Genomic DNA, 13,324 nt, shown 5'->3' with positions numbered 1-13,324 from the left:
AACAGGCATCTATTTTTTTTAAATTTTGCCATGGTTTTTCGTATTACCATTGCGAATTTATGTTTACTTTCTTCATAACTTTTAATGTCTAAGAGTTATTGTTGAGATATTGTAACAGCATCTTCAGTTATTTGCTGCAGTGGATTTTTCATCCAGTCATACACTTTCAATTTCAAAAATCTTCAAATTGTTCCACGTTGTTCAATTTAAATTAGTTGAATTAGATACTGAATCTGTCAATATCTTCTGGAGATACACCACCTTTTGTTTCCAATAATTGAACGAAAGTGAGAAAATTCTCTCTACAGTAGAATGTAACAAAATAATTGAAGTCTATCAGTAAATAAAGACACAATATCTCGGCATTTTTGAGAGTATTTTTGTTGTTCCGTTGCAACTACAAAAATGCGTGTTTTTTTCGCCACATGCGTTTCGGATTGCCCGATGTAACCGAGAAATCAAACGAAAATCATAACCGCTGATGATGCTTTACTTCAATAAAACGAAATGCGTCTGGTGAAAAAAACACGCATTTTTGTTGTTGCGATGACAGAACAAAAATAACCTCAAGAATTGTAAAGCAACTACGGACAACATGGCCACGCAAATAAAGAATCTAATATCTTGGCAAACTACAAGAGTGTTAGTAGATCATTGAAGCTGCAAATTGATATAATTAAAAAAATCTAAAAGGTAAAAGGCACCATTTGTTTCATTGCTACTTTCAAAATATTGTGTGACTATCATATTATGCGAAAAAGCGTGAAAAGGTATACTTTCTGACAGCCACCGCACTTTTGTGTGCAAAAGTAGTCCAAGAAAATCTACTTTACTGACCTGGAAAGCTGTCCAAGCAATCTATCATTATTTTTCAAACGGATTTGATCCTGTTTATGGCTCAAATTCTTATAGTTAATGATGGATGGAGACTTGTACTTAGACGTATTCCTACCAGATGTTGCCTGTGCTCCACAGAATCAATGTATCAAACAACTGGCACCTCTCCCTTAAAATAAAAAACAAATTTTTGATACCAACCTACCGCTGATGGTGGCCCATAAGTAGTGCGTGCAACAACATTATTCAGGCACGTGTAATTTTGTATGATTCAACAGTACAAACCTTTACAGTATCAGTGTTTCTGCGTGAAAACACCAGTTAAAATTTTTTGAAGTACTAATATCTTTCGCGTGAAACCACCGAAGCTATCACAAGACAGAGACATCTAGTGCTATACTAAGGCACCTCTTTGAAGTGTTCAAAGTACCAGTCGGCGTGGAGGTTGTTTTATGTGATTGTAGGAGATTAGGATGTTTGGTTTTCTTATAGTGCTCATACCGAAGAGTTCATTAATTGTGAAAGTAAGTGTACCTGTATATGAAGTTACAATAACGTAAGTCTGATATGAAACCACTGGAGCGGTGTGCATTTGACATACATTTATTAAATTTTTGGCCCATTTTTGTTTTTATTTAGGACTATAATTTTTTTTAGGCATAATGAGATCATGGAAGTTTTGCGATGGGGAACTGCAGGAAAAATGTGAAATTGCTCCCAAATATATCTCATGAGATGATGGATTTACTTGTTGGCAGTTTCTTCTTGTAGTCATTGCTTCCTATGATAAAAAAAATGTTAGTTTTGTGAAAAATTTTAAGATTATATTACAGTGTGAAACCACCTCCTTGAAATAAGTGATTGTTTACTTTTCCCAATTTTTTATTGTATTTATTGCTTTCTATGATGTCAAAAATTTTAAAATTAAACTTTTATATTGGCGGGATTCAAAGGGTTAAGTATATCAACAGCTACTTCATTGTCAACATTCCAATACATTTCAGAAAGACATAGCTGTTGTAGCTGTAAGGACATTTATTTTGAATAGCATTTCTCCTCGAAATCTATTGTTTTCATCAGAACACTGTACATATGCCATCAATAGGGCATTATTATCTGCAATGCTAGACTCTTTCATTTCCACAAAAAATGAGGGGTTTTGAAGAATAATTACAAGTTATTTTTTCAACATTATCTACCATTTTTTCAATTTTTCACGTTATTATGCCATCACAAAGAACAGTGTTCTTAAAATTTCGGATGTATCTTGATGCATTACTGCTGAGATAAATTCTTTTATGTGGAGCATTATTATAGTTTCTAGAACATTATTACATTTACCACTTTTTACAGTCAGTTGCGAAGTGTGATAAAAGGAAATTAATCCATCTTTCTTCAATGCATGTTGTTCCTTAACTGATATGACAATTGTTGAAAGATTTTGATATTTCCCGAACGTGTTAAATGGGGCCATCGTGACAGCTAGAACACTCTCTAGTGGGCGGTGGGGACTGGGTTGTCTGCCACTTACGCAGATGCTGCAGTTTTGGAGATGTATATTCAATACAGTCACAAGTGAGCTGCTAAAGTTGCATATGTTGATAAATAGCATGCCTAAGTACAAGTTTTGAATATATGTTCTTTTTCTTTTCTTTTTTCAATTTACTCATGACTATAAATGAGATCGTAATTGTAGTCGACTTGAAAGAAAATGTGGGTTCAGCCACACACAACACAAAAGTCTAATTTAGTGCATTTCGAAGGAACGTCCCTTCATCACTAGAAACATCTATACACAAGGATCTTCAGTGCATGGAATGCATTCAGAAATGTTTTGCCACACACACTTCGCAATTTTCTGATTAATATATGAACGGTAAATGTACATAGTCTTAGGGTGCTGTATAAACCATTAAGTACGCGTTGGATATTTCGGGGTTCACCGTAATCTCAGACATTCATATTAAAATGGAAGAAATACAGGGCGACCAAAAGTCCAGCATACAGAGCAGCGTAGTTAGTTGTGAAACGTTTAGTTGCTCTCAAAATATTTTTCCTGTTATACCAGAATTTCAATGCGCCCCATCACTCGTCACTCGTAAAACATGAAGACAATATTTGGGTTCTGCTCATGTACAGATCGGCATTGCAGCATCAACAGCTCTGATTGTTTCATTGATGTGTGCGCGAAGGATATCCATGTCATTGACTGGTGCTGTGTACACGTGACCCTCGAGGTAACCCCACAAAAAGAAGTCTAATGGCATGATACCGAGAGAGGGTGGAGAAGGTCTTTGACACTGACTGTCTCCTTAAGGTTTTTCAGCCACTTCGTTATGCTTGCTTTTGCCAGTGATGGGCTTTGATACTGCGTTGATAATCAGGCAGTTCTGTTGTCACAGGTCCGGATTCTTCATACCAGATGGTACATTGCGCCTTATTCCAGTCAGTCACTATTTTGGTACACTCCAGGCCATAATTGCATCAAAAGACAAAGGACAAAACTCTGAGAGCTACTAAGCTTTTCACACTAAACAACGATTCTCTACATCTAATAGTTTCGAAGTCTTAATTTTTGAAATGATAGTAGGACCTTATGACCTTATACAGTGTGAACCATTTGAAACCGGCACCGCAAATATTGCGTAGATGGAAATTGGCGTTGATGTGCGGTTTTCACAGAGTGGGTTAGCAGTCAGGGGCTCGTATTGTTAGCCAATAAACAGATTCTAATAATACTCAGAAAATGTATTTTTTGTGCAAACATGCACTTTTTTAAATGGAAGAATGTCTATTGATATTAACAGACGGGAAGTAGGGTACATTAGAATGTTAGTGGTGTTTGCTTCAGGAATCTAGTGCGAGTGCGAGTTCCTTACCAAATACCGTATTTTGGAAAGTTTCCACACCGATGCTTGTTCGCGCCATCCGATCTGAGTAGTTGCTACGTGCGATGTGTAACGTTTGCTTACAGTGTGCTTGTGCGTTCCTTTAGTGCATTGCAACTTGCTAGTCAGTATCTGAGAGTCCAAACCGTAGGTCGTGGGTAGACGATGGGATTTTCCAATGCAGAAAAAGTCGACAATCTCATAGCGTATGGAAAGTGTAGGAAGAATGTAGTTCTTTCTTATACGCTGTTGCGGCAAGATATCACAATAGACGTCAACCACCTCGGCAATTATTTATCAGCCTCTTCAGCAAGTTACACGAAAGTAGTAGTGTAACACTTAGACAACGCTTAACAGAAGGAAACAAATGGCGACAGAAGAATGGGAAATTAATGTTCTTGCTGCTGTCGAAGTTGATCCGCACATTAGCTCCCACGAATCGCATGATGAAGTGGCATGGGTCGGGCAAGTGTCCAACGCGTTCTCCATCGACATAGATTCCACCTCTATCATATATCTCTTCATGAAGAGCTGCATAGAAACGATTATGAGAATCGTGTTATCTTCTGTACTTGTGAATTAAGACAGGATACTCCAGATGTATTATGTATTTTGTTAAGTGATGAAGCCACATTCACCAATCATGGCCGGGTAAACAGCCAAAACATACACTGTTGGTCTACTGACAATCCCCCGTTGGCTTCGTCAAGTGAAACGTCAGCGTGCATGGGATGTACACGAGAGGTGTGGGATAGTGAAGCATCAGCTTATAAATTCGTTTTTCATTGGCGGAACACTGGATGCGCAGAAGCATCACAGCCTCCTAACAGATCATCTTCCCTGGACGCTAAAAGACGTTACTCTGCAGAATTGGGGGAACCAGTGGTACCAACATGATGGCTGTCCAGCTCATAGTGCATGAAGTACTACAGCATGTCTCCACGAATTGTTTCCAAATCCTTGGATTGGACGCAGAAGACCTGAACCTTGGCCGGTCTTTTCCCCGGCTCTGACGCCTGTAAATTTTTTTCTGTGAGGAAAGCTGAAAGACGCTGTTTATAAGGAAATGCCAACTGCAGTCGATGATATGCAACGACGTGTTACAGCAGCCTGCTCGAATATATCCGCTGCAATGTTAGCACGTGTGCAGCAGTCGTCCATGCCACACTGGAAACCTGTGTTGCCGCTGCGGTGGTCATTTTGAACACAACCTGTCGTGGTCAATTGTCTCGTTACACGTAACTTGTGTATGCTGTTGAGTTGTTCTTTAGTGTGCGCTACCGCAGGTATTGTACAAGTGTCGGTGTGAGAACTTTTCAAAATACAATATCCCGCAAAAGACTCCTGCAAAGAACACCACTGATTGTCTAATTTACCCTACTTCCAGTTTGTTGTTGTCAACAAGAATTGTTCCATTCAAATAAGTGTATGTGTACACAAAAATACACTAAGTATTATTGCAATCTATTGATTGCCTAACAAATCGAGGCCGTAACTGCCAATCCATTCTGTGATAACCGTTCGTCAGTAGCACTTTTCATTTCCGCAATATCTGCGGTGCAAGTTTTAGGTGACATTTACAACTACCTCGCAAACTGAGATGATCGCACTGAGCGACAAAAAACGTGAAAGAACGTTAATCTACTCTGTGAAGCCTAATACTTCACTTAAGTTTTAATAAAAACCACTGCTTAAATCCTTCTGGGTGTACCGCTATGTTACCTTGTAAGTACTGAGAACGCTAGGATACTAAAATAATTAACCTTTCGGCAGTGCATTCCTATTCAGGACATAGATTCATTTAGCTAAAGGCCTCTGCAAAACACTGCCGAAACGTCAGTTATGTTAGTATTCTATCACTTCAAGTACTTGAAAGTGACATAGCGGTACACGTAACAGGTTGTTAATGAGACTGGCACCGACCGAGAAGCCTAGGTAATTATATAACTCAGACTCTTCACTTTAGATTCCACAATACAGAGTGAAGAGGCGCAGGACCTGCACTCCAGCGGACAGCGGTTCAAATCTCTGATTATTCAGATTCAGGTTTCCAGTATGTTTCACAAATCACGTTGAAATAATGCTATGATCGATCCTCTAACAGGAACATGACCGATTTCCTTCCCAGTACGAACCTGTGATGCACCTCTAATGACTTCTTCACCGACGAGACGTTATACCGTAATCCCCCACCCTGCTTCCTTCAAGTTTCACAGCTATCATCAACTCGTTAAACATTAAAACTATCGTTACACGATTTTGTAAGCTTTTGAAAAGGATTAAATTTTAATTTTTGAGAAAAGCATAAGGCTATGGAGTAACAATGGTTTTGACCAGTAACTACCTGCTAAAAGGCGTTTCAAAAAGACTGCAAACAGTCGCGGTACTCGAGATTAATTTGAAATCGCAATTGGAAGATAGATAGATACAGAGAGAGAGAGAGAGAGAGAGAGAGAGAGAGAGTGACAAAGAGAGAGAGAGAGAGAGAGAGAGAGAGAGAGAGAGGACGAACTCAAAAGTCATTACAAGCTGTTGTTTAAAATTGAGACTAGTTTCATAGCACACGGCAGTTTGGTCGGGAACACGCATTAATGTAACTTTCAGTTTAGAAGTAGCTTCCTCTTTTGGACTGGTGGTTCCCACAGGTGGATATGTCAATTTATAGATTGAAAATGGTAGAACGCTTTCTCAGGCTCTAGATATATCAATAAAACATACACACGTGTAATGTTCTGCCTGGTACAACGAATTACATTTACAAGCTGAAACTGCTTGACTGCGATCAAATTCCAGCTATCGAACTCTCTACTCAGCCGACTGGAATGCATTAAATACGGAAGACTATATAGACACAGAGTTCTTGATACATGCTAAGTGTTTCGAGAAAAATATTTCATATTTTGTTGAAAGGCGCTGGAAACTGGGGGCACTGCGTTTAACTGTTAGAAAACAGAAGTGGTAACTATGACGCAAAAATACGACTCTACCTAGCTCATAGTCCTATTTGTCTGCAATTAAAGCCATGCACATTTGTTTCGTGCTTGATGTAAGACACGTCACTGACGGCAGTAACATTGTTTATTGACGAGTTGTTTTACCTCTCTATTAGGGCCTCCTGTGGGTTTAAGAAGGCACGCACTTTGTTTTTAAAAGATTGCAATTAGTCTAGAAAGATATCCCGTATCAGATCGTCCATTCTGCTGCTTTCAGCGCTAGCTAGCCTGTTGCGATCCCATCGTATGTTGCCGGAAAAGTACGTGTTCTCTGAAGTACTACCTGACATTCTCCAGCCTTAAATCATATCTAGGACTTTTAAAAAAAACTGAATTAGATCCAATATGCGTGATGTCAGAATTATTCCCCAGTTTGATTACACCGATTTTTTTATTCTTACGGCCGCCCAGCCCTTGACATTCCTACGAGTCAGTTGGGCATTATATTTGGTGCGATAGATGCTTTTACTCGTTTTGACAATGAGATAACGTTTTAGCTACATCTAAAATTTCCGGTAAAACAGCTATATCACGTCTACAACGTCCTCAAACACAGATACAGTTTTCATTAAAAAAAAATTAATTTAACATGGTGCGTAAATATAGTACACGAGTTAATTACGTTTTTAGTGTTATGAACGTCGTCGCGCTTGTAAAATAACGTCAAGATGACCACTAAATGGCTACGCGTGCAGTTTATTCTACGGTGAGATGCCAGAATTACGCTTTATTTATAAAGTCCTTTGAACAATCGAACGTCTGTTGCCAGTTTTCATTCCACAAACGCTTAGCTTGTGCTGGTTGCAATTCAGTATCTTATCGCTGTTGCCTCTATCAACTTAGCTTGAAAGTCATGAGAGAGAAACAAGCTGTGCCGGGAAAAAATCTGCCTCTCCACACCTTTTGTATAGGTAGCTCAATCTCTTTCGCCGGGAAACTATTACGAGTATAAAAAACTCATCAGCTCGTCTTAACATCATACTGCACTCAAGGGACAGGTCTAAATAACTTGCTTTATCTCTACCTCGCCGCAGCACGTTGGTTTGTTGAACGTTTTCCAATAACTTGCGCCTGCCCTTCTCCTATGATGACACCGCGAGCGACATTTTCTCATCATCATTTGTTACGAAATTCCCCGAGGGTATTCGGCCGTGCACCAACGACGGCTAAAGAGACGCCTCTGTCCTTTGTCACCCATGTTTTGACAGACACGACTGCCATTAAGGTTCCCTATACGTTTCACCCCTATTCTTTTGGCAATATTTGTCATCTGATAAGCCTTACGTGAAAATTCTTTCTACGTCTTTTGGAGACGAATATATAGCATGAACAAGGAACCGAACGCAGTACACTGGAAAATGAGATGATGAAAACAGTCTTGGGTGAGATGTTGAAAATACAGTTTTTTTTTATTCATCACATAACTCAATGTATCTTCGGGTTGGCCCATAAATGTTGATAAGTAAGTTACAGAAATTTGTGATGAAACATCCGCAAAAATAAACTGCCTCATCATGTGCAAAAAAATAGTTGAGACCAACAGATGCTCCCGTTATTTATTGCGTACTGTGTATGTGGTCGCAGGATGTAGAAGATGCTTCCAAGATGTTTACCATCTGACGGTAGGACACGCTGGACCTACCTTTTATTAGGTGGACCGCATTACGCGCCGCGACAAGATTATCGTATGTCATGCTTTTAATATATGACGACAGCATATATTTGTCTCGACTACTTATCTTGCACGTGATGAGAACAATTTATTTTTGCGGATATCTCATTATCTGTATTCATAACTTGCTTATCAACATTTATCGGCCAATCTGAAGAGACTTCAACTAGGAGAAACCAGCGTCATTTATGGATAAATAAACAGTAGTTTCAACATCGCTACCAGGAATACTTCTCCTCATTCTACAGACTAGTTGCTGTATCACTAAGCCGTGGAGTAGAAAACAGTGAAAATGTAGAGCATATTTGTGTTATGAGCATGATTCGTTGTAATTTACTCGTACTTAACGGATACTGAAATGAGCAGTGTGCTTGCAATCGAAAGGTTACTGTTCGGGGTTTATAAATTACCATTACATAGTTTCTGGTTTTTAAGAGGAAGCCCTTTTGGTGTTGTTCTAAACAGTGATTAATGTCCGAAAGCGCACATTTCTGCTGCTATATAAACATACACGTAAAATGGTGCAGTGTCCTTTTCCGTTCATACTACCTATTTACGACTCGTTCGTTAGAGAAGAAGTGCGAGCTCAGTTTGGGAAAATTTGGGGAGGGAAATCGCCCGGTATTTGCTTTAATAGAGTTATGGAAACCAGGGAAAACATAAAATATATCGATGGCACTGCTGTCTGGCTGCTGGGAGTATCTCTCTTCGGCACTGATAATTAGTACAACTGTAACAAACTACCTGTTATGGCAAAAATCCAAAACGCTTTTGTGCAAACATAAAGTCTCGTTTTTTTCTCACGGTATGCATATTTTCTACGGTTACAACCTTGCATTGAATATTGGTGACAGATGTAAGAGTCATAGTGCATTAGTATTATCTTCTTACACAGACACTTCCTGGTTTCTAGGAAAAACAGAACAGCCACAATTCGCCACAGTGCTAGAGAACTCACACCGATGATAGCTTTATTTTTGTTCTGCTGTTAACGAATTTGTCTACCGTGAATTCTCTGTCGGTAAGTGAAGTGAAATGGTGATTGTAGCCTACCACTCTTTTTTTTCGTAAACATGACACTACTCAAGAATCAATGTGGAATAGACAAGGCCGCTTCAAAAGTTGTCACGCAATTATTACTCGGTGTGCGATGTTATTCTGCTTTCCCCCACAAAAAAAGACAGAAAGTCGTGTATGAGGGTTTTGACGATCTCCCCAGCGCTGAGATGTGATTTATAGCTAAAACGCAGAGTGAAAATCCGTGGATCGACTGAGATTCGATCAAGCGACCATTCGTTTCCAGGCACGCGTTTGACCATTACGCTACCTGGCCTGACATAAATTCTGACCAACTTTCGCCGTGCTTCGGAGTTGCGGATGTTGTTTACTTCACCGCTGTTGCTACCACATATCGCGTCGTCTGTGACTGGCCAGTTTGTAGCTCCTAACACTGGCACGAGATGTCACTCCAAACCCCCAATTTAGTGTGAAATACATACACATTTATTAAGCACTCATCGTTACTTAGTAGAAATAAATTATATACACAGACTCCCTTCCTGAATCACTCTATCTACCAGTGAAAACTGTGTCAAAATAACTACATTATTCCTGAGATTAACCTGAAAGTACAGACAGAAACCGTGGCAGAGTATTTGAATTTACAATATTCTTAAACACGTAAATACTTTTAGGCAGTATGTCTATCAGTGCTATGTATAGCATCTACTTCATCTACTTGCAGCGAAACTATCCTTATAACCAAAATAACCACGTGGGGTTCAAAACAGCCAGACTTTCAACAACGGAGATACTTTAGATGCTAAAGCCTTTGCTCTGTAAAACTTGTAAATATACAGACGAATCGACACGAGGATGGTTACATAAATCACCACTGCCTGCTCATTGTATCTCCATTGCACGAGGTATTGTTCCTAACCGTATAATTTACAAACTTCCGTTGTAATAAAGGGAGACCAGTCGTTTCTCCGCATACAGACACAGAACTCATATGCGGATCCACTCGTCACTCCTAATGTAGGCATTTCTTCTAAAATGCAGAAAAAATTTTTCTTTCCTGACTTCTTGTTAACGCGTTACCTAGGTGGCTATAGACACCTCTTTTTAATATCTCAACACTTGGAAACACATGCGTTTCGCTAATATCAACAAGACGTTTTGCTTGCGGTATAATAGACAGTAGTGACTTACAATGCGGTACTACATATCTCCCTAAGTCCGGGAGTGCCTTACATCTCTCACTATTTTGCCCTTAAAAAGAAGCAGTTTTCGTATGAAGTTAAAGAGATTAATTCTAACAGTAAACAGTGAAACAACATACCTGTTATTACGACCGGCAGTGAAATCACAGCTCGCAATATGAACCTGAAAAACATAAAAAACATTTTAAATATAATTTTTACGAAACCCTGAAACTAACAGAGCAACAACATAATTTTTCACTATATTATCGGAACGTTTTCAAACAATAAAGCTGATGCAAGAAAACCAAGTACCCTTTGTCTAGCACTATGGTTTATTACCAAAAGAGATTGAGAAATATGTAACACAAGAGACTGAGCTGCTCTCGCTATGGTTTATTTAATATTATAAATACATGTCTCCGTCCGGAGTTATAAATATCAACCATTTAAAATTAAAACATGTAACAAAAAATGACATGTGAGTGGATTCCATATTTGTATATTGAACATAAATTATTTTCTCAAGAAGATCTGATGAATATTCTAAATCGTAGATATAATGTTTCTGACAGTTTTTGAAGATCGTCACAGTAACCTCCATTATCTTTACATAAAGAACTATTTTTATCTGTATCGTAATGCTTATACAAAGATATAAGAACTAAATACATAAACCTCATTTCCAGTAATGGGCTACTCACGTAAGAGAGAGTATGTTTATCTGGCGTCTACGACAAGACGTGTTTGTGAACTTTAGGCAAGTACGTAAAATAATAGAGCCAACGTAAAAGTTGTGAAAATAGGGAGTCTAGGAAAAGCATTGATTACAATATGATGAGAGTATTGAGACAATCACAGCCAGAGAAAAACGAACTGTGTGATTAAGACCCATGTTTATAATGGAGGAGAAGAGATGGCCCACGAAAGCAATAAAATATTAACCTCCAGAAATATTGAGAATAGGAAGGTAGAGAATATCTTGGGTTACAAGTGATTGTGACACGAAACATGAGAGAGAAATTGAGAAAGATAACAACAGCAACAACAAACTGAATAATACTAATGATGGTAATAGTAATGACATAAGATGCATACTACTAAGAACTAATGATCGGTTTTAAGTTGTATCTGAGAAAAAGCAAGAAAACTGTTGCTTAATAATGAAATGCAACTGCTTTCGTAAACTTCATTAGGAATTTTAAAGGGCAGTCAAGATTTAAAAAATATATAACTATTTGGCTTACGTTTGTGTACTAGAAAATGTGAATTATTTTACAAAATTAGCCTTAAGTGTGTTCTTTGAGACTGTTACATTATAGAAATAACGAGAAATAATACGGTGGAATATGTTTTGAGACTGAAAGTTTCAGAAGTTGTACAATTACGTGCGTTGAATCTGTTCCTGTAGTCTCGTTATTCATCTTAGAAGGAAATTATTGTGTGTGCATTAGAATAGTAAGTGATGATACTTCACTAACGCACAACAGAGAACTGTAAATCAAATATAATTCCATAAACTGTGGAAAATCTCAAGGAGATCCATTTAGCAAGCTTGTTCACATTTTTATTTTTTTATTGTCTTTCGTTTCTAAGATGGTCACACATAAAACGGTTGAAATAGCTACGAGAGTACTTTCGCTGTGCCTATATTGGCAACATAGTTTCTTATGGAGCAGCGTCGCAGACTGTCCCTTAAGTTTAAACTCCACTGTGAAGGCTAAGACCCATAATCCTCTCTGGCAGTCAGCGTGTGGGATCATTGATTTCCATGGTCATTCACTTGGTAGTGAGACTCTTTTCGTACACATTGTGACTGTCGGAAGGTGTGTTTATCGTCATAGATCAATGTAACTGTGAACGAACTAGTTGTACATTGACGTTTCCCCACCCTATGATCTCAACCTCTCTCAGCATCTGAAAATGCTCTGAGGCACAGTGGACAGTTGTTGGCCGACGTCATTAGATGGGAGGAGTGCCGAACTGTCAGGTCCAGGCAGCTGGAGTCTTGTTGGAGGTGAGAACCGCATAGCACGGAGAGCTGTCTGGCTCTCTGTGGTTCCTTTGTGGAGAGTGCTTTGGTCTGCCACTGGCAGCTGCCTCTCTGTTAAACGCGCGGCTGTTGTGCTGGGCAGCAGTTTCTCTAGGGGGAGGACCATACAGTATAACCAACGTATTCGTCTTGCATCACTCACAAATCCAAGACAGCCGAAACAACGTGGGCTCATTCCACCGATAAAATACCAAGTACTTTAATAACACCAGGCTTCTAATATCGTGAACACAAAAATTTGGTGCTATTACTTATAAATATATTCAGTTTGTCCTTGCTACAGTAGCAGTTGTAATGTATTAGTGTCAGCTTCGGAGTACACTGAAACCAGATACGTGCAAACGTGCAGAATCGGTTATTATGATGTACTGATCAGATAGGAATACTGTGTACAATAAGCTTCGTTTTAGTTGCTGATACCATTCAAATTGAGGATGTTAAACGTGACATAGCGCAAAATCTGTTAAATCTTCCGAAGCAGTCCTGGAGCAGCGCCGAAGACAAACTAATTGATTTTCTGTGAAGCAGATCATAAGTTATGTCGTGTCCTGTCTCACTGTTTTGGTTATTGCCAATAACATTGTAATTATAGAATTTAAATGACTACATTGTGAAGATAATTTATACCAGATGCAGGAATGCGAACAGAGTACACTAGAATCATTTTGTTTCCTCAGAAG

General features: G+C 38.8%; 1 protein-coding gene across 1 annotated transcript in view; it reads right to left on the bottom strand.

Moving 5' to 3' along the window:
• LOC126457360 (schwannomin-interacting protein 1 homolog) overlaps positions 1 to 13,324 on the bottom strand; it is a 1,975,729-nt gene that overhangs the window by 1,115,737 nt on the left and 846,668 nt on the right. The window contains exon 5 of the mRNA XM_050093596.1: positions 10,732 to 10,775. The gene's annotated coding sequence lies outside the window, so the exon portion shown is untranslated. The remainder of the gene's footprint in view (positions 1 to 10,731; positions 10,776 to 13,324) is intronic.

The sequence above is a fragment of the Schistocerca serialis genome, chromosome 2 (assembly GCF_023864345.2).
Source record: "Schistocerca serialis cubense isolate TAMUIC-IGC-003099 chromosome 2, iqSchSeri2.2, whole genome shotgun sequence".
NCBI lineage: Eukaryota > Metazoa > Arthropoda > Insecta > Orthoptera > Acrididae > Schistocerca > Schistocerca serialis.
The sequence above is the reverse complement of the archived record's forward strand: the minus strand, read 5'-3'. Positions and strand labels throughout refer to the sequence as shown.